We start from the raw sequence: 20,157 nt of genomic DNA on the forward strand, positions 1-20,157 counted from the left end.
GTAGTCATGAATTTCTCCTGGTACCATCCTAAAATAGATATCAAACTGCACTGCTGTCAATTTGACAGAGGTACGATTTCAAAGAAGGTTTCAAAGCAGCTAAACATGAGAAAGGATTCCACATCATTGGTAAGCACGACTTCCTCCTGTTCCCATCCTAAATTTGCTATTCGGATGCACAGCAACAACATGACCGAGATACGCTGTGAAAACAGCTACACATGAGCAATTCATTCCAAATCACTCGTAGGCACGAATTGCTCCTGGAACCACCCTACAAATGTTATTCGATTACACTCCTGCCCATTTGGCAGAGATCCGTTTGTGAAAATAGCTAAACCTCAGAAATTCAGTCAAAATGTAAGCTAGGCACATGAAAAGAGCTAATGAAGAATTATTAAACCCACATCAGTGCTAGACACGACTTTCCCCTTGAACCAACCTCCAATTGCTATTCGAAAGCACTGGTGGCTATTTGGCAGAGTTCCTTTCGTGAAAATTGCTAAAAAGGAGACGTTCAGTGCAAAGCACTGCTAGGCAACACTTTCTCCTGGAACCATTTTACAAATGCTATTCGGTTGCATTGCTGGCCATAAGACTAATCTGCGTGTGTGAAAATGGAAAATATGAGAAATTCGAATCATAGTGCAGCTACAGACAAGAGCAATGTCTAGCTACAAGGGGATCCAGTCCATTTGAAATGTACGCTGTTTCAGAAAAGGAAAATAGGAGAATATGAGAAAATATGAGAAATTCGTTCAGGATCACTGCTAGGCACCGATTTCTCTGAGAATCGTCTTTCACAAGCCAATAGCATCCCCTGCTGGACATTTGGTAAAGATTCCTTTCGTGAACCTTGCTAAACATGAGCCAGTCATTGCAGCTCACTGATAGGTACGAATTTCTCTTTGAAATAGCCACAAAATAGCATTCGGTTGCACTGTTAAGCCCTTTGTTAGAGCTCCTTCCGTGAATATAGCAAAACATGACCCTTTCGAGCCTTATCTCTGCGAGCGAGGAAAGTCTAATGGAATCGTCCTCCTTCTGCAATTCTGATGCACTGCTGAGTATTTGGCAGTGCTACATAACTAATAGATTTTTCTCTCCTAATAATCGTCTGCCTTTTTGAGTTCCCACTTCCTAGCAGAAAATTACGGCTTTCAGGTACTCTCTATACTTGAATTCTTTAAAAATAACCTAATCTGCTAATGTTTACTCTTCAGGGACGTAATCTCAGTCGAGTCAGAAGTCTTTGATATAGGTGAGCAAATCTGCTGTGGAAATAAACTGGTAGTCGGCCATTGATTTTAAAGACGCTCGAATCATAGTGCAGCTACAGACAAGAGCAATGTCTAGCTACAAGGGGACCCAGTCCATTTGAAATGTACGCTGTTTCAGAAAAGGAACTAGAAATGGGTTCAAAGCCTACAGCTACCCACAGCTCACAGGTATTTGACTCATGGGGTTGGTTTTGGGCCGCTCTAGAGACAGCGATTAGCCAACTATCTAAAGTTTAGGGTGTTCAGATGCACGGATCTATCTATCTATCTATCTATCTATCTATCTATCTATCTATCTATCTATCTATCACGAACACTAATAAGCATCTTTAATTTTTCTTGTTTAAGCAATGCCATTGGAACTGCGGCAGTTTTACTGACAACATTACTGAAAAGTTCTACAGTTACCTTATCTATCTACAGATCTAGCTATCCATAAACACTAATGAGCATCTTTAATTTTTCTGGCTTAAGAATTTCCATTTGAACTCCTCCTGGTCTACTTACAACTTTTCTCCACATTGATCTATCTAGCGATCTAGCTAGCTGTCTAGCGACCTAGACAGCTATCTAATCACTAAAACTAATGAGCTTTTATTTTTCTTGTTTACGCATTTCCAGCGGAACTTCCCCTGTTTCACTGACAAGTATCAGAGGGGTAGCTGTGTAAGTCTTAGGTTATATTTAATAATGTCTTATGTATTCAGGTGCCTGTCTGATCCGATAGCTAGCTAGCTAGATTGCTAGATCGAGTAACTGAATAACGCTTGAGTAAAGCTATCAGGAAAACAGGGACTCTTACAAAGAGAAAAAGTAAAGCTTCTTATCACTGTTCGTGATTAGTTAGCTCCATCGATCGAGCTAGAGCGAGAGACAGACAGTGTAACTGTATAAATCTTGAGAAATGCTGTCAGTGAAACAGGGGAAGTTCCATTTGTAATTGTAAACCGTACACAAGAAAAATAAAAGGTGCTCATTAGTGTTTGTGATTAGATAGATAATTAGATCGCTAGACAGCTAGCTAGATCGCTACGTTGTTAAAAGTGAATAAAGTTGTAAGTAGAACAGAGGGAGCTCAAATGGAAACGCTTAAACAAGAAAAATTAAAGATGCTTATTAGTGTTCGTGATTAGATAGATAGATAGCTATTGCATCTGCACACACTAAACTTTAGGTAGTTGCAGAGGAGCTCTGTCTCCAGAACGGCAAAAACCAAAACCCTGCGCCAATACCTGTGGCTGATGGTATCTGCAGGCTTTGAAACCATTTCTAGGTCCTTTTCTGAAAGAGCGTACATTTCAAATGGTCCCCCGCGTACCTGGACATTGCTCTAGTCTGCAGCTGCCCTATGATTCGAGCGTGGGTGTCTTTCAAATCACTGGCCGACTAACTCTTCATTTCTACAGCAGATTTGCTCAAAGACTCCTGTCCCGACTGAGATTCCATACCTCAAGTTGTTTTTAAAGAATTCGAGAAACAGAAAGAATGTAATAAGCCGTATTTTGAAACTAGGAAGGGTGAACTCAAAAAGACAGACGACTTTTCCAATAAAGGCATTAAAAAGTCAGGCACGAGAATGAGCCTAGGAAACTTCATTCCAGAGACTAATTCTTTCCAAAGCTCCAAGGGCCTGTATAGAGAGGCTAATATTACAAGCAGCAGCTTAGCCATAGCTAGATTAAAATGGCTCTATAGCTGTGTAGGCATACACATAGATTGCTGTTACAGCTCAAACTCAGACACCTAGGTAGTGGAGACTAAGTGAAATCCTGACTGTAAACCCAGTAAACTATACAATTTGGAACTGTATGAAGTAAAATTGGAATGCATGTTCCTCTAAACCTGGGCTAGACAACCTATGGCACGTGTGCCGAAGGCTGCACAGAAGCTGATTTTCAGTGGCACTCACACTGCCCGGTCCTCGCCACCAATTCGAGGCAGAGGATTATGGGGAGGGTGGCGCTGTCCATTTTAATTTCAATATAGATGAAGCGTCTTCATCATTTAAGAAACCTTATTTACTATACATACAAACAAAGTTTAGTGTCAGAGGGGTAGCCGTGTTAGTCTGGTTCTGTAAAAGCAGCAAAGAATCCTGTGGCACCTTATAGACTAACAGACGTTTTGCAGCATGAGCTTTCGTGGGTGAACACCCACTTCTTCGGATGCAATTAGTTTAGTTATACATTTTAGACATAAAGAAAGAGACCTTCTGAAAACCTTGATATGTATTTCGGTTACGCGAAACCTCAAAAATGAGTGACTAAATGAAGACTGGGCACAGCTCTTCTGAAACGGTGCCGAGCCCTGCTGTAGCCAGTCTTATTGCACGACAGAGAGAGTTTTTCCTAGAAACCAGCAGAGGGTGCTGTTGCCTTGTCAAGGCTCTTTCCTTGAGGCTTTTGAAAAAGCTCCGGTGAAGTAGTTTATTTTTCAAGAGCGCTATGCTAAATGGACTAGAAAAATGCCACGAAATGAGCTGCCCGGGGAGCGGGCGCGTACGGACGGTCGCGCGCCGGCCGGAGGAGCGTGGATCCCGCTCCCTCGGTGGGTCCGCGGGGTCCAGAACATAGAAAAGACTTTACAAAAGAGGTGATCCATTCTAATTCTCTCCGAAGTAACAGAGCAGGCTATAAACACTACTATAGCGACTCATTGAAATAGTCACTGCCAGACATGGACTTCTTGTCCTCAGGCGCTCTCTGAACTCTTCCCGGCTACGTTCTCAGCCATACTCTATTTTGGTGACAAAACCCTCTTAGTTGTCTCTCTTCAGAACCACAACTATTTCATGCATCTCCACAATAAATGTCGCAGAGACCCTCTTCTCGGGCTGTCCCACATTAGTAAGACTTCACCATAGGCGACAGGTACAGTATTGTCTCGCTCTCCGGGACCAAGCTCCGCAACCCCTTTCTCCCTCTCCTCCGGCTGTAGCTCCACATCCCCGCGGCCCTCTCCCCCGGCCAGAACCTCGCAACTTCAGAGCTCCCAGCCGGAGCCCCACAACCCCGCGGTCCCGCTCCCCCGCCCAAGTACAGAAACCCCGCAGCCACACTCTCTTGTCCCGGAGCCCCGCAACCCTCCACCCCCAGTCGCCGGACCGGAGCCGGCAACCCTGCAGCCCCGTTCTCTCGGTCAGAGGCTCGCAACTCCGCACTCTGGCCGGAACCCCGTAACCCGGCAGCCCCGCTCTCCCAGCAGGAGGCCCGCAACCTAGCAGACCCGTGCTCCCGGCCGGAGCCCCCAACCCCTTGGTTCCGCATCCCCGGCCGGACCTCCGCATCCCCGCGATCCCGTTGTCCCGGCCAAGCGCGGCAAGTCCTGCGGCTCCGTTTCCCCGACCGGAGCACGGCCACCCCTTCGTCCCGCTCCCACCGGCCAGAGCTCCGCGTCCCCGCCAGAACCTCGCAACCCCAGAGCTCCCGGTCAGAGGCTCACAACCCCGCAGCCCCCCTCTCTGGCCGGAACCCCGTAACCCCGCAGCCCCGCTCTCCCGACCAGAGCCCCGCAACACCGCGTCCCGCTACCCAGGCTGGAGCCCCGCCACCCAGCAGACCCGTTCTCCCGGCCGGATCTCCGCAACCCCTTGGTCCCGCATCTCCGGCCGGACCTCCGCATCCCCGCGATCCCGCTGTCCCGGCCGAGCGCGGCAAGTCCCGCGGCTCCATTTCCCCGACCGGAGCACGGCAACCCCGCAGCCCCGCTCTCCCGGCCAGAGCCCTGCCACCCCATAGTCCCGCTCACCCGGCTGGAGTCCGCAACTCCCCAGACCTACTCTCACCGCCGGAGCCCCGGGGCACCGACACGCTGGACAGAGCCCCGCCAACCCGGACAGAGCCCGGCTAACGCAGACCGAGCCCCGCAACACTGAGTCCTGCTCTCCCGGCAGGAGCCCTGCAACCCCGCGGTCCCACTCCCCAGACCAAGTGCAGCAACCACTCTCTCCACTCAGAGCCCCACAACCCTGCAGCCCCACTCGCCGGACCGGAGCCCCACAAAACCGCGATCCCCCGGCAACCCCGCACCCCCGCTCTTCTGGCAGGAGCCCGCAACCATGGAGCCCCGCTCTCCTGGCAGCAGCCCCGCAACTCCTTGGTCCCGCTCCCCCGGCCGGAGCTCCGCATGCCAGCGATCCGGCTGTCCCAGCTGAGCGCAGCAAGTCCCGCGGATCCGCTCCCACGGCCAGAACCCCGCAAGCCCGCGGTCCCGCTCCCCCGCCAGAACCACGCAACTCCGCAGGCCCACTCTCCTCGCTGGAGCCCCAGGGCCCCGACACCCCAGCCAGATCCCGTCACCCTGTGGTCCCGCTCTCCCGGCAGGAGCCCCACAACTCCGGCGCCCCGGTGCCCGGACACCCCGGAGAGAGCCCCGCTACCCCGGACAGAGCCCCCCCAACCCCGCGGTCCTGCTCTCCCGGTATCACCCCTGCTAGGGCTCCGCAACCCTTGTGACAAAGGTGGACTGTTCCTACTGGGGTCTGTGAATGCTGTGTTGGTGCCTCAGTGTCCCCTATGCAGTTCTTAAGTATCTAGCAAAGCAAGAGGCCAGTGCACCTAAATGCCCGACACTCTGTCTCCTAGCAACTGCTGGCCTGGGCCCCTCCTCTGCAAAGGTGCCAACTGAAGGTGTTGGAGACAAAGAGATCAGGTGACCTCCTGGCCGGGGAAAGGGGCTGAGCAGAGAGGAGGGACTGGAGGGAGTTGGGGAGACTGGAGCTGGCTCGGGGAGGAAGGGGAGGACAGACAGGGCTCTGATCTCGCAATGGGGCTGTGGGGCTCCTGGGGCCCCAAGATGGGCCTAACAGCGGGGATCTGGTTCTCTGTGCCTGCAAGACCTGTGTTGCACTGTGTTCCTGGCATCTGAATAAACCACCTGCTTTACTGGCTGTGCCCGTGTCCCAGTACCCAGTGACCTTCCTCACATCTACGTCCAGGGGAACAAGGCACTCTATCCAGAGGGGCAGCCCCGTGCCCATCCTGTAAACCCAAACTTCGGAGCCTGGAGCATCCAGCCCCCCAAGAGGAACTGACCTGGGGCCCTCCTCCCTCCTTCCCAGGTGGAACGCTGCCAGCCCCCCTTTCCTGGGAATGTTGCCCCTCATCTGACTGGGTCTTTACCCAGTCAAACCTCTGCGGGTTGGGTCTGCTCGGTCTGCCTCTGAGAGTCCTGGTGAATCGCAGGAAGCTGGGGGTGCAGGACGCTGACTCCCCCACACTCCGTGACAGCTGGTGGCAGGGGCGGAATGTACTGCACCCCGTGGACGGCGCTTCCTGCAGTAAGTGACTAGGGAGCAGTAAAACGAAGGGGCGATTTCAGGAGGCAATTAACCCCGGGAGCGTGTGACCAGCGCAAAGGACTTTGCAGTAACAGGGTCCCCGGGGGGATTGCAGGAGCAGTCTCAGGGGCGGAGGAATCTGCAGCACGACCCTGGCCGAGAGGGAGTGACCTGAAGAAGGGCTGGTGCACGAGGGGTCTCCCTGGAACCGGTGGGAAGCTGAGAGCACACGCCGGCGAGTGGCCAGCAGGAAGATACATGCTAAGCACCTTAAGAAAGACCTGGTGGAGCTGTGCAGGCAGAGGGGGCTGCGCATTGGGAGGTCCACCAAAGACCAGCTAATTGCCCAGCTGGAGGAGAAGGATCGCTTGGGTGAACCGAGCCCTGTCCCAGAGGGAAGCCGCCCAACAGATACAGTGTGGGCCGCGGGGCCTGACATGGCTGGGAGGGGCCAGACTGCTGCCGAGGACACCCCGAGACCCTGCCCACCTATACCTATGGGAGGGGTTGGGGGAAGCCCAGTGAATACTGAGGGCACCCTGAGTCCGGCGGCCAGCAGGGGATCGTCCCGGCAGAGCTCCCCGTCCCTGGAACAGATGCGGTTGGAATATGACAGAGGAGTTGAGGAGGCAAGAACTGAAGGAGCGGGAGAACCAGCATAAACACGAGGAGAACCAGCGCCAGCATGAGCTGGAACTGGCCCGGCTGAGGAGCAGCGGGGCCCCGGCTACGGTGAGCGAGGTGGGACCCAAGCCTACAAAAATCTTTGCTAAAGGCTTCCTGGCCCGGCGTAAGGAGCGGAAGGACATAGATACCTTCCTGACGGCCTTTGAGAATACCTGCGAGCTGCACAGGGTTGACCCTGCAGACAGGATCCCGTTTCTAACCCCCTTATTGGACTCCACAGCCGTGGAGGTGTACAGCCGAATGAAAGGGGCGGAGTCAGGGGACTATGAACTGTTCAAACAGGCCCTGCTCCACGAGTTTGGGCTGACTCCTGCGATGTACAGGAAGAGGTTCCGGAACAACATAAAACCCGTGAGGTCCCATACCTACAACTGGTCAACCGGGCGAAGGGGTATGCCCACAAGTGAACAGCTGGGGCCCAAACTAAAGAGGACATGCTTGACCTATACATACTGGAGCACCTGTATGAGCAGTGCCCGTCTGACCTGAGGCTGTGGTTGATGGACCAGGAGCCTGAGAACCCGCAGCACGCAGGCCAGCTGGTCGACCAATTTGTGGACAGTCGGGCAGGGAATAGCAGGGAGAAGTCTCGAAGGAGCAGGCCTGCCTCAATGCAGCGAGAAAGTCACCATGGGACCTCCCAGCAGGGGCCTATGATGAACCCCCACCAAAGGGGAACATCCAGCGTCAGGTCCATCCAACCCACTCGAGGGGACCCACGAGACATGGGCTGCTATCAATGTGGCCAACGAGGCCACATATGGGCCCAATGCCCCAAGCTCAGGGACAGACCGAGCAGACTCAACCCACAGAGGGTTGACTGGGTAAAGACCCAGTCGGATGAGAGGCAACATTCCCAGGAAAGGGGGGCTGGCAGCGTTCCACCTGGGAAGGAGGGAGGAGGGCCCCAGGTCAGCTCCTCTGGGGGGCTGGATGCTCCAGGCTCCGAGTTTTGGGTTTACAGGGTGGGCATGAGGCTGCCCCTCCGGAGAGAGTGCCTTCTTCCCCTGGAGGTAGATGGGATGAAGGTCACTGGGTACTGGGACACGGGCGCAGAGGTGACGCTGGCCCGGCCTGGGGTGGTGGCCCCAGATTGGATGGTGCCCAACACCTACCTGCCCCTGAGGGGTGTGAGCGGGACACCATTCAAGGTGACCGTGGTGAGGGTACACCTGAAGTGGGGGGCCAAGGAGGGCCCCAAGGACGTGGGGGTACACCCACATTTGCCCACAGAGGTGTTAATGGGGGGGGACCTCGAGGACTGGCCAAGTAACAACCATAGGAACCCAAACCCTAGGGCGGTAAGCCCTACCCATAGGAACCCTAACCCTAGCTCCAAGTGCCCTACCATAGGAACCCTAACCCTAGCTCCAAGTGCCCTACACATAGGAACCCTAACCCTAGGGCGGGAAGCCCTACCCATAGGAACCCTAACCCTAGCACCAAGTGCCCTACACATAGGAACCCTAACCCTAGGGCGGGAAGCCCTACCCATAGGAAACCTAATCCTAGCTCCAAGTGCCCTACCCATAGGAACCCTAACCCTAGCTCCAAGTGCCCTATCCATAGGAACCCTAACCCTAGCTCCAAGTGCCCTACCCATAGGAACCCTAACCCTAGCTCCAAGTGCCCTACCAATAGGAACCCTAACCCTAGCTCCAAGTGCCCTGCCGTCGGGGCAGACTGCTGAGCGGGCAGCGGCGCCCTGAGTAGGGGGTGGAGCTCGGCTGAGGAGGGGCCTATAAAAGCGGCCGCCCAGCCAGGCAGGGGCACATCTGCGAGCAGCGGCACAGGAGCCAGCGAACAGGGGAGTTTGCGTGGGAGAGTTCCCACTGCAGGAGCAGGTATTTGGATTTGCATCTGTCTTTGTGTATTTGCATCTGTCTTTGTAGTGCTTGTATCTCTCTGTAGAGGGCCGTCGGGGTAGAGTGCTGAGCGAGCAGCGGCGCCCTGAGTAGGCGGTGGAGCTAGGCTGAGGAGGGGCCTATAAAAGTGGCCGCCCGGCCAGGCAGTGGCACTGGAGCCAGCGAGCAGCGGCACAGGAGCTAGCGAACAGGGGAGATTGCTTGGGAGATTTCCCATTGGAGGAGCAGTTATTTGGATTTGCAACTGTCTTTGTGGATTTGCATCTGTCTTTGTAGTGCTTGTATCTCTCTGTAGAGGCCCGTCCGGGCAGACTGCTGAGCGGGCAGCGGGGCCCTGAGTAGGGGGCGGAGCTAGGCTGAGGAGGGGCCTATAAAAGCGGCCGCCCAGCCAGGCTGCGGCACAGGAGCGAGCAAACAGCGGCACAGGAGCCAGCGAACAGGGGAGTTTGCGTGGCAGAGTTCCCTTTGGAGGAGCAGTTATTTGGATTTGCATCTGTCTTTGTGTATTTGCATCTGTCTTTGTAGTGCTTGTATCTCTCTGTAGAGAGCCGTCGGGGCAGACTGCTGAGCGAGCAGCGGCGCCCTGAGTAGGCGGTGGAGGTAGGCTGAGGAGGGGCCTATAAAAGTGGCCGCCGGGCCAGGCAGCGGCACTGGAGACAGCGAGCAGCGGCACAGGAGCTAGCGAACAGGGGAGATTGCTTGGGAGATTTCCCATTGGAGGAGCAGTTATTTGGATTTGCAACTGTCTTTGTGGATTTGCATCTGTCTTTGTAGTGCTTGTATCTCTCTGTAGAGGCCCGTCCGGGCAGACTGCTGAGCGGGCAGCGGGGCCCTGATTAGGGGGCGGAGCTAGGCTGAGGAGGGGCCTATAAAAGCGGCCGCCCAGCCAGGCAGCGGCACAGGAGCCAGCAAACAGGGCGGCGAACAGGGGAGTTTGCGTGGGAGTGTTCCAATTGGAGGAGCAGGTATTTAGATTTGCATCTGTCTTTGTGTATTTGCATCTGTCTTTCTAGTGCTTGTATCTCTCTGTAGAGGCCCGTCGGGGCAGACTGCTGAGCGGGCAGCGGCGGCCTGAGTAGGGGGCGGAGCTAGGCTGTGGAGGGGCCTATAAAAGCGGCCGCCCAGCCAGGCAGCGGCACAGGAGCCAGCAAACAGGGCGGTGAACAGGGAAGTTTGCGTTGGACAGTTCCCACTGGAGGAGCAGGTATTTGGATTTGCATCTGTCGTTGTGGATTTGCATCTGTCTTTGCAGTGCGTGTATCTCTCTGTAGAGGCCCGTCGGGGCAGACTTTGGAGCGGGCAGCGGCGCCCTGAGTAGTGGGCGGTGCTAGGCTGAGGAGGGGCCTATAAAAGTGGCCGCCCAGCCAGGCAGCAGCACAGGAGCCGGCGAACAGGTGAGTTTGCATGTGAGAGTTCCCATTGGAGGAGCAGGTATTTGGATTTGCATCTGTCTTTGTGTATTTGCGTCTGTCTTTGTAGTGCTTGTATCTCTCTGTAGAGGCCCGTCGGGGCACACTGTTGAGCGGGCAGCGGCGCCCTGAGTAGGGGCGGAGCTAGGCTGAGGAGGGGCCTTAAAAGAGGTCGCCCAGCCAGGCAGCGGCACAGCTGCGAGCAATCGGACAGGAGCCAGCAAACAGGGGAGATTGCGTGGAAGAGTTCCCATTGGAGGAGCAGGTATTAGGATTTGCATCTGTCTTTGTAGTGCTTGTATCTCTCTGTAGAGGCCCGTCGGGGCACACTGCTGAGCGGGCAGCGGCGCCCTCAGTAGGGGGCGGAGCTAGGCTGAAGAGGGGCCTATAAAAGCGGCCGCCCAGCCAGGCAGGGGCACACCTGCGAGCGGCGAACAGGGGAGTTTGCGTGAGTGAGTTCCCATTGGAGGAGCAGGTATTTCGATTTGCATCTGTTTTTGTAGTGCTTGTATCTCTCCGTAGAGGCCCGTGGGGCAGACTGCTGAGCGGACAGCGTCGCCCTGAGTAGGGGGCGGAGATAGGCTAGGAGGGGCCTATAAAAGCGGCCGCCCAGCCAGGCAGCGGCACAGGAGCCAGGGAGCAGCAGCACAGGAGCCAGCGAACAGGGGAGTTTGCGTGGGAGAGTTCCCATTGGAGGAGCAGGTATTTAGATTTGCATCTGTCTTTGTGTATTTGCATCTGTCTTTGTAGTGCTTGTATCTCTCTGTAGAGTCCCGTCGGGGCAGACTTCTGAGGGGGCAGCGGCGCCCTGAATAGTGGCAGAGCTAGGCTGAGGAGGGGCCTATAAAAGCGGCCGCCCAGGCAGGTAGCGGCACAGGAGCCAGCGAGCAGCGGCACAGGAGCCAGCGAACAGGGGAATTTGCGTGGGAGAGTTCCCATTGGAGGAGCAGATATTTGGATTTGCATCTGTCTTTGTGTATTTGCATTTTAGTAGTGCTTGTATCTCTCTGTAGAGGCCCGTCGGAGCAGACTGCTGAGGGGGCAGCGGCGCCCTGAATAGTGGCAGAGCTAGGCTGAGGAGGGGCCTATAAAAGTGGCTGCCCAGCCAGGCAGCAGCACAGGAACCGGCGAGCAGGGGAGTTTGCGTGGGAGAGTTCCCATTGGAGGAGCAGGTATTTGGATTTGCATCTGTCTTTGTGTATTTGCGTCTGTCTTTGTAGTGCTTGTATCTCTCTGTAGAGGCCCGTCGGGGCACACTGTTGAGCGGGCAGCGGCGGCCTGAGTAGGGGGCGGAATTAGGCTGAGGAGGGGCCTATAAAAGCGGCCGCCCAGCCAGGCAGCGGCACAGCTGCGAGCAGCGGCACAGGAGCCGCCGAACAGGGGAGTTTGCGTCGGAGAGTTCCCATTGGAGGAGCAGATATTTGGATTTGCATCTGTCTTTGTGTATTTGCATTTTAGTAGTGCTTGTATCTCTCTGTAGAGGCCCGTCGGGGCAGACTGCTGAGGGGGCAGCGGCGCCCTGAATAGTGGCAGAGCTAGGCTGAGGAGGGGCCTATAAAAGCGGCCGCCCAGGCAGGTAGCGGCACAGGAGCCAGCGAGCAGCGGCACAGGAGCCAGCGAACAGGGGAATTTGCGTGTGAGAGTTCCCATTGGAGGAGCAGGTATTTGGATTTGCATCTGTCTTTGTGTATTTGCATGTGTCTTTGTAGTACTTGTGTCTCTCTGTAGAGGCCCGTCGGGGCAGACTGCTGAGCGGGCAGTGGCGGCCTGAGTAGGGGGCGGTGCTAGGCTGAGGAGGGGCCTATAATATCGGCCGCCCAGTCAGGCAGCGGCACGGGAGCCAGCAAACAGGGGAGATTGCGTGGGAGAGTTCCCATTGGAGGAGCAGGTATTTGTATTTGCATCTCTGTCTTTGTAGTGCTTGTATCTCTCTGTAGAGGCCCGTCGGGGCAGACGGCTTAGTGGGCAGCGGCGCCCTGAGTAGGGGGCGGAGCTAGGCTTAGGAGGGGCTTATAAAAGCGGCCGCCCAGGCAGGCAGCGGCACAGGAGCCAGCAAACAGTGCTGCGAACAGGGGAGTTTGCGTGGAAGAGTTCCCATAGAAGGAGCAGGTATTTGGATTTGCATCTGTCTTGGTGTATTTGCATCTGTCTTTGTAGTGCTTGTATGTCTTTGTAGAAGCCAGTCGGGGCAGACTGCGGAGCAGGCAGCGGCGCCCTGAGTAGGGGCGGAGCAAGGCTGAGGAGGGACCTATCAAAGCGGCCGCCCAGCCAGGCAGCGGCACAGGAGCCAGCAAACAGTGCTGCGAACAGGGGAGTTTGCGTGGGAGAGTTCCCATTGGAGGAGCAGGTATTTGGATTTGCATCTGTCTTCGTGTATTTGCATCTGTCTTTGTAGTGCTTGTATCATAGAACCATAGAATCTCAGGGTTGGAAGGGACCTCAGGAGGTCATCTAGTCCAACCCCCTGCTCAAAGCAGGACCAAACCCAACTAAATCATCCCAGCCAGGGCTTTGTCAAGCCTGACCTTAAAAACCTCTAAGGAAGGAGATTCCACTACCTCCCTAGGTAACCCATTCCAGTTCTTCACCACCCCACTAGTGAAAAAGTTTTTCCTAATATCCAACCTAAACCTCCCCCTCTGCAACTTGAGACCATTACTCCTTGTTCTGTCATCTTCTACCACTGAGAACAGTCTAGATCCATCCTCTTTGGAACCCCCTTTCAGGTAGTTGAAAGCAGCTATCAAATCCCCCCTCATTCTTCTCTTCTGCAGACTAAACAATCCCAGTTCCCTCAGCCTCTCCTCATAAGTCATGTGCTCCAGCCCCCTAATCATTTTTGTTGCCCTCCGCTGGACTCTCTCCAATTTATCCACATCCTTCTTGTAGTGTGGGGCCCAAAACTGGACACAGTACTCCAAATGAGGCCTCACCAGTGCTGAGTAGAGGGGGATGATCACACCCCTTGATCTGCTGGAAATGACCCTACTTATACAACCCAAAATGCCATTAGCCTTCTTGGCAACAAGGGCACATTGTTGACTCAACAGTATCTCTCTGTAGAGGCCCGTCTGGGAAGACTGCTGAGCGGGCAGCGGCACCCTGAGTAGGGGGCGGAGCTAGGCTGAGGAGGGGCCTATCAAAGCGGCCGCCCAGCCAGGCAGCGGCACAGCTGCGAGCAGCGGCACAGCAGCAAGCAAACAGGGCGGCGAACAGGGAAGTTTGCGTGGGAGAGTTCCCATTGGAGGAGCAGGTATTTGGATTTGCATCTGTCTTTGTGCATTTGCATCTGTCTTTGTAGTGCTTGTATCTCTCTGTAGAGGCCCGTCGGGGCAGACTACAGAGCGGGCAGCGGCGCCATGAGTAGGGAACGGAGCTAGGCTGAGGAGGGGCCTATAATATCGGCCGCCCAGCCAGACAGCGGCACAGGAGCCAGCAACCAGGGGAGTTTGCGTGGGAGAGTTCCCATTGGAGGATCAGGTATTTGTATTTGCATCTCTGTCTTTGTAGTGCTTGTATCTCTCTGTAGAGGCCCGTCGGGGCAGACTGCTGAGCGGGCAGCGGCGCCCTGAGTAGGGGGCGGAGCTTGGCTGAGGAGAGGCCTATAAAAGCGGCCGCCCAGCCAGTCAGCGGCACTGGAGCCAGCGAACAGGGCGGCCAACAGGAGAGTTTGCGTGGGAGAGTTCCTATTGCAGGAGCAGGTATTTGGATTTGTATCTGTCTTTGTGTATTTGCATCTGTGTTTGTAGTGCTTGTATCTCCCTGTAGAGGCCCGTCGGGGCAGACTGCTGAGCGGGCTGCGGCGCCCTGAGTAGGGGGCGGAGCTAGGCTGAGGAGGGGCCTATAAAGGCGGCCGCCCAGCCAGGCAGAGGCACAGGAGCCAGCAAACAGGGGACTTTGCGTGGGAGTGTTCCCATTGGAGGAGCAGGAATTTGGATTTGCATCTCTGTCTTTGTAGTGTTTGTATCTCTCTGTAGAGGCCCGTCAGGGCAGACTGCTGAGCGGGCAGCGGCGCCCTGAGTATGGGGCGGAGCTAGGCTGAGGAGGGGCCTATAAAAGCGGCCACCCAGCAAGACAGTGTCACAGCTGCGAGCATCGGCACAGGAGCCAGCAAACAGGGGAATTTGCGTGGGAGAGTTCCCATTGGAGGAGCAGTTATTTCGATTTGCATCTGTCTTTGTGGATTTGCATCTGTCTTTGTAGTGCTTGTATTTCTGTGTAGAGGCCCGTCTGGGCAGACTGCTGAGCGGGCAGCGGTGTCCTGAGTAGGGGGCGGAGCTTGGCTGAGGAGAGGCCTTTAAAAGCGGCTGCCCAGCCAGGCAGCGACACAGGAGCCAGAAAACTGGGCGGCGAACAGGGGAGTTTGCGTGGGAGAGTTCCCATTGGACGAGCAGGTATTTGGATTTGCATCTGTCTTTGTGGATTTGCATCTGTTTTTGTAGTGCTTGTATCTCTCTGTAGAGGCCCGTCGGGGCATACTGCTGAGCGGGCTGCGGCGCCCTGAGTATGGGGCGGAGCTAGGCTGAGGAGGGGCCTATAAAAGCGGCCGCCCAGCCAGGCAGCGGCACAGGAGGCAGCAAACAGGGCAGTTTGCGTACAGAGTGGCCATTGTAGGAGCAGGTATTTGGAAATGCATCTGTCTTTGTGTATTTGCATCTGTCTTTGTAGTGCTTGTATCTCTCTGTAGAGGCCCGTTGGGGCAGACTGCTGAGCGGGCAGCGGCGCCCTGAGTAGGGGGCGGAGCTAGGCTGAGGAGGGGCCTATAAAAGCGGCCGCCCAGCCAGACAGCGGCATGGGAGCCAGCAAACAGGGCGGCAAACAGGGGAGTTTGCATGGGAGAGTTCCCATTGGAGGAGCAGGTATTTGGATTTGCATCTGTCTTTGTGTATTTGCATCTGTCTTTGTAGTGCTTGTATCTCTTCGTAGAGGCCCGTCGGGGCAGACTGCTGAGCGGGCAGCGATGCCCTGAGTAGGGGGCGGAGCTAGGCTGAGGAGGGGCCTATAAAAGTGGCCGCCCAGCCAGGCAGCAGCACAGGAGCCGGCGAACAGGTGAGTTTGCGTGGGAGAGTTCCCATTGGAGTAGCAGGTATTTGGATTTGCATCTGTCTTTGTGTATTTGCATCTGTCTTTGTGAGTGCTTGTATCTCTCTGTAGAGGCCCGTCGGGGCAGACTGCTGAGAAGGCAGCGGCGCCCTGAGTAGGGGCGGAGCTAGTCTGAGGAGGGGCCTATAAAAGCGGCCCCCCAGCCAGGCAGCGGCACAGGAGCCAGCAAACAGGGCGGCGAACAGGGGAGTTTTCGTGGGAGAGTTCCCATTGGAGGAGCAGGTATTTGGTTTTGCATCTGTCTTTGTAGATTTGCATCTTTCTTTGTAGTGCTTGTATCTCTCTTTAGAGGACCCTCGGGGCAGACTGCTGAGCGGGCAGCGGCGCCATGATTATGGGGCGGAGCTAGGCTGAGGAGGGGCCTATAAAAGCGGGCCGCCCAGCCAGGCAGCGGTACAGCTCTGAACAGGCGGGCGAACAGGGGAGTTTGCGTGGGAGAGTTCCCATTGGAGGAGCAGGTATTTGGATTTGCATCTCTCTTTGTGTATTTGCATGTGTCTTTGTAGTGCTTGTATCTCTCTGTAGAGGCCCGTCGGGGCAGACTGCTGAGCGGGCAGCGGCGCCTTGAGTAGGCGACATAGCTAGTCTGAGGAGGGGCCTAGAAAAAGCGGCCGCCCAGACAGGCAGCGGCACAGGAGGCGGCAAACATTGGAGTTTGCGTGGGAGAGTTCCCATTGGAGGAGCAGGTATTGGATTTGCATCTGTCTTTCTGTATTTGCATCGGTCTTTGTAGTGCTTGTATCTCTCTGTAGAGGCCCGTCGGGTCAGACTGCTGAGCGGGAAGCGGCGCCCTGAGTAGGGGGCGGAGCTAGGCTGAGGACGGGCCTATAAAATCGGCCGCCCAGCCAGGCAGCGGCACAGGAGCCAGCGAGCAGCGGCACAGGAGCCACCAAACAGGGCGGCGAAGTTTGCGTGGGAGAATTCCCATTGGAGGAGCAGGTATTTGGATTTGCATCTGTCTTTGTGGATTTGCATGTGTCTTTGTAGTCATTGTATCTCTCTGTAGAGGACCCTCTGGGCAGACTGCTGAGCGGGCAGCGGCGCCCTGAGTAGGGGGCGGAGCTAAGCTGAGGAGGGCCTATAAAAGCGGCCGCCCAGCAAGGCAGCGGCACAGGAGCCAGCGGACAGGGGAGTTGGCGTGGGAGAGTTCTTATTGGTGGAGAACATAAGAACATAAGAAAGGCCGTACCGGGTCAGACCAAAGGTCCATCTAGCCCAGTATCTGTTTACCGACAGTGGCCAATGCCAGGTGCCCCTGAGGGAGTGAACCTAACAGGCAATGATCAAGTGATCTCTCTCCTGCCATCCATCTCCATCCTCTGACGAACAGAGGCTAGGGACACCATTCTTACCCATCCTGGCTAATAGCCATTTATGGACTTAGCCACCATGAATGTATCCAGTCCCCTTTAAAAATTGTTATAGTCCTAGCCTTCACAACCTCCTCAGCTAAGGAGTTCCACAAGTTGACTGTGTGCTGTGTGAAGAAGAACTTCCTTTTATTAGTTTTAAACCTGCTGCCTATTAATTTCATTTGGTGACCCCTAGTTCTTGTATTATGGGAATAAGTAAATAACTTTTCCTTATCCACTTTCTCAACATCACTCATGATTTTATATACCTCTATCATGTCCCCCCTTAGTCTCCTCTTTTCCAAACTGAAGAGTCCTAGCCTCTTTAATCTTTCCTCATATGGGACCCTCTCTAAACCCCTAATCATTTTAGTTGCTCTTTTCTGAACCTTTTCTAGTGCTAGAATATCTTTTTTGAGGTGAGGAGACCACATCTGTACACAGTATTCGAGATGTGGGCGTACCATGGATTTATATAAGGGCAATAATATATTCTCTGTCTTATTCTCTATCCCCTTTTTAATGATTCCTAACATCCTGTTTGCTTTTTTGACTGCCTCTGCACACTGCGTGGACATCTTCAGAGAACTATCCACGATAACTCCAAGATCTTTTTCCTGACTCGTTGTAGCTAAATTAGCCCCATCATGTTGTATGTATAGTTGGGGTTATTTTTTCCAATGTGCATTACTTTACATTTATCCACATTAAATTTCATTTGCCATTTTGTTGCCCAATCACTTAGTTTTGTGAGATCTTTTTGAAGTTCTTCACAATCTGCTTTGGTCTTAACTATCTTGAGTAGTTTAGTGTCATCTGCAAACTTTGCCACCTCACTGTTTACCCCTTTCTCCAGATCATTTATGAATAAATTGAATAGGATTGGTCCTAGGACTGACCCTTGGGGAACACCACTAGTTACCCCTCTCCAGTCTGAGAATTTACCATTAATTCCTACCCTTTGTTCCCTGTCCTTTAACCAGTTCTCAATCCATGAAAGGACCTTTCCTTTTATCCCATGACAGCTTAATTTACGTAAGAGCCTTTGGTGAGGGACCTTGTCAAAGGCTTAATGGAAATCTAAGTACACTATGTCCACCGGATCCCCCTTGTCCACATGTTTGTTGACCCCTTCAAAGAACTCTAATAGATTAGTAAGACACAATTTCCCTTTACAGAAACCATGTTGACTATTGCTCAAGAGTTTATGTTTTTCTATGTGTCTGACAATTTTATTTTTTACTATTGTTTCAACTAATTTGCCCGGTACCGAAGTTAGACTTACCAGTCTGTAATTTCCGGGATCACCTCTAGAGCCCTTTTTAAATATTGGTGTTCCATTAGCTAACTTCCAGTCATTGGGTACCGAAGCCGATTTAAAGGACAGGTTACAAACCTTGGTTAATAGTTCCGCAACTTCACATTTGAGTTCTTTCAGAACTCTTGGGTGAATGCCATCTGGTCCCGGTGACTTGTTAATGTTGAGTTTATCAATTAATTCCAAAACCTCCTCTAGTGATACTTCAATCTGTGACAGTTCCTCAGATTTGTCACCTACAAAAGCCAGCTCAGGTTTGGGAATCTCCCTAACATCCTCAGCCATGAAGACTGAAGCAAAGAATCCATTTAGTTTCTCCGCAATGACTTTATCATCTTTAAGCGCTCCTTTTGTATTTCGATCATCAAGGGGCCCCACTGGTTGTTTAGCAGGCTTCCTGCTTCTGATGTACTTAAAAACATTTTGTTATTACCTTTGGAGTTTTTGGCTAGCCGTTCTTCAAACTCCTCTTTGGCTTTTCTTATTACACTCTTGCACTTAAGTTGGCAGTGTTTGTGCTCCTTTCTATTTGCCTCACTGGGGTTTGTCTTCCACTTTTTAAAGGAAGTCTTTTTATCTCTCACTGCTTCTTTTACATGGTTGTTAAGCCACGGTGGCTCTTTTTTAGTTCTTTTACTGTTTTTCTTAATTTGGGGTATAAATTGAAGTTGGGCCTCTATTATGGTGTCTTTAAAAAGGGCCCACGCAACTTGCAGGGATTTCACTTTAGTCACTGTACCTTTTAACTTTTGTCTAACTAACCCCCTCATTTTTGTATAGCTCCCCCTTTTGAAATTAAAGGCCACAGTGTTGGGCAGCTGAGATGTTCTTCCCACCACAGGGATGTTGAATGCTATTGTATTATGGTCACTATTTCCAAGCGGTCCTGCTATAGTTACCTCTTGGACCAGCCCCTGCGCTTCACTGAGGATTAAATCTAGAGTCGCCTCTCCCCATGTGGGTTCCCATACCAGCTGCTCCATGAAGCAGTCATTTAAAGTATCGAGAAATTTTATCTCCGCATTTCGTCCTGAAGTGAAATGTTTCCAGTCAATATGGGGATAATTGAAATCCCCCACTATTATTGGGTTCTTAATTTTGATAGCCTCTCTAATTTCCCTTAGCATCTCATCATCACTATTACTGTCCTGGTCAGGTGGTCGATAATAGATCCCTACTGTTATATTTTTACTAGAGCATGACATTTCTATCCATAGAGACTCTATGGAACCTGTGGATTCCCTTAAGATTTTTACGTCATTTGAATCTACACTTTCTTTAACATATAGTGCCACTCCTTCCCCTGGTGGAGCAGGTATTTGGATTTGAATCTGTCTTTGAGTATTTGCATCTGTCTTTGTAGTGCTTGTATCTCTCTGTAGAGTCCCGTCGGGGCAGACTGCTGGGCTGGCAGCAGCGCACTGAGTAGGGGGCGGAGCTAGGCTGAAGAGGGGCCTATAAAAGCGGCCGCCCAGCCAGGCAGCGGCACAGGAGCCAGCAAACAGGGCGGCGAACAGGGGAGTTTGCGTGGGAGAGTTCCCTTTGGAGGAGCAGGTATTTGGATTTGCATCTGTCTTTGTGTATTTGCATCTGTCTTTGTAGTGCTTGTATCTCTCTGTAGAGGCCCGTCGGGGCAGACTGCTGAGCGGGCAGCGGCGCCCTGAGTAGGGGGCGGAGCTAGGCTGAGGAGGGGCCTATAAAAGCGGGCGCCCAGCCAGGCAGGGGCACAACTGCGAGCAGCGGCACAGGAGCCAGCGAACAGGGGAGTTTCCGTGGGGGAGTTCCCACTGCAGGAGCAGGTATTTGGATTTGCATCTGTCTTTGTGTATTTGCATCTGTTTTTGTAGTGTTTGTATCTCTCTGTA

The sequence above is a fragment of the Mauremys mutica genome, chromosome 2, assembly GCF_020497125.1.
Source record: "Mauremys mutica isolate MM-2020 ecotype Southern chromosome 2, ASM2049712v1, whole genome shotgun sequence".
Lineage (NCBI taxonomy): Eukaryota > Metazoa > Chordata > Testudines > Geoemydidae > Mauremys > Mauremys mutica.